The 2,500-nt window shown below is 24.6% G+C and overlaps 1 protein-coding gene across 1 annotated transcript in view; it reads left to right on the forward strand.

Moving 5' to 3' along the window:
- LOC147468659 (uncharacterized) overlaps positions 1-77 on the forward strand; it is a 3,699-nt gene extending 3,622 nt beyond the window's left edge. The window contains exon 2 of the mRNA XM_086553062.1: positions 1-77. This exon is cut by the window's left edge and continues 965 nt beyond it. The gene's annotated coding sequence lies outside the window, so the exon portion shown is untranslated.
- Positions 78-2,500: the final 2,423 nt, after the last annotated feature.

Below are 2,500 nucleotides of genomic sequence, written 5' to 3' on the forward strand. Positions count from 1 at the left end.
AATGTTACAATCACTTACGACATGAAACCATGGATCTATTTATATACTAAGAAAATAAAGATTCAGAAGAAAGTTCACTTTTTAATTTATTTTTTCTATCTTTCCTCTTTCTTATACATACGAAGATAGGGCAGCTTGTATGGCATTAGCGACATGCTGTATTAATGATAATTCTATTTGTGTATGTCCATATCTACATATATCTATCTAAGTATCAATCTCTATATCTATATATCTAAGCATATATCTATCTATATATATCTGCCTATCTACACACACACACACACACACATATATATGTATATGTATATATATATGTATATATATATGTATATATATATATATATATATATATATATATATATATATATATATATATATATATATGCACACACACAGACAAACACGCACGCACACTCACATTATTATCCTTTTCATCGCAAAACTAGTATTCAATCATACCAAATGTAAAACAGTATTCTTGTCAAGGATTCTGCATTATTATTATTAGAAGAAAAAGAAGAGAAAAAAAAAAAAGGCAGATGCTGTATCTCTTTAAATATCTTTTCACATAATTGGCACCAATACTCATAAACATTAGACCTTCCTCGTCGCGTGTGCAATACTCGGGATCTGATTTTCAGAACAGGACACAATACAGGGAGTGAGTTTTGGAGATCATTATATCAAATCTATGCAAACATATATAAATTATAGGAACAAGCTCAAACTTACACAGGCCGGGCTCAGTATAAAGGCCATAAGCCCGGACGTAGCATTTGCTCCGCATGTCTGGCTTATCCTTCTCCTTTTATATATAAACACACAGTATATTTAAACATGCATACACAAACGCGCGCACTCGCACACACACATACATATATAATATATCTATATCTATATCTTTATATATATATATATATATATATATATATATATATATATATATATATATATATATATATATATGTATATATATAATGATATATACATATATCCAATTCCTACCAGAACGAACTTAAAAAGTGTGAGTAAACAGGTTACTTAAGATCTATTACAAATTGCGAGACAAGAAACGTTTTTTCTTGGAAAGTAAATATCAATAGCCTTGATTATTATTTATAGATAGTTGCTGAATATTACCCTATTCGTCAGATATATAAGACGTAATATAGTGAATTAATTACTTTTATGAAAGTATCTTTATGCTTATTTCTGATGTGTTTGATTATGGAAATACTTTTTGTGCGAGTAACAAACATACATCGAGGATAATATGCAATTTCTTTATCTCCCTACAATATAATACTAACAATATAACAACCAAAATAAAGTACGCATTTGCGGTTTGTATATATTCATGTGTAAGAATTGATATATATATATAGATGATAGATAGATATAGATAGAAATAAAGATATATGTATATATATATGTACACACAGATACACACACACACACACACACACACACACACACACACACACACACACACACACACACACACACACACATCTCTCTCTCTCTCTCTCTCTCTCTCTCTCTCTCTCTCTCTCTCTCTCTCTCTCTCTCTCTCTCTCTCTCTCTCTCTATATATATATATATATATATATATATATACATATACATGTAAATATCTATCTATATACCTATCTATATATGTATATATATATATATATATATATATATATATATATATATATATATATATATATATATGCACATATGTGTTTGTGTGTGTGTGTTTATGCGCGTATATATACATATGTATATGAATGAATACATATGTATATAGGTATATAAATATAGATACTGATAAAGATATATGGATACATATGTAAGTATATATATGTATATATACATGTATATATATACATACATATATGTATATATTCATACATATATATATATATATATATATATATTATATATATATATAATATATATATATATATTTGCGTGTATGTGTATTCATTTAACTCTTTATACATATATGTATGCATAGACATATATGTATATATGTATGAACACACACACACACACACACACACACACACACACACACACACACACACACACACACACACACACACACACACATATATATATATATATATATATATATATATATATATATATGTATACATACATAAATATACATATACATACATACATACATATATATATATATATATATATATATATATATATATATATATATATATATGCACACCTATGTACATGTAAATAATATATATAAATGTATATATAAGTATACATACATATATATATATATATACATACATATATATATATATATATATATATATATATATATATATATATATATATATTTATACAGATACATAAATTGATACACATGTATATATGCCTTTATATATGTATATTTATGTATATATATCATATATATATTTATATATATATATATATATATATATATATATATATATATATATATATATATATATATATACATGCA

Source organism: Penaeus japonicus, unplaced genomic scaffold, assembly GCF_977035675.1.
Source record: "Penaeus japonicus unplaced genomic scaffold, GWHDUDI00000001_assembly GWHDUDI00000027, whole genome shotgun sequence".
In the NCBI taxonomy this organism is placed as follows: domain Eukaryota; kingdom Metazoa; phylum Arthropoda; class Malacostraca; order Decapoda; family Penaeidae; genus Penaeus; species Penaeus japonicus.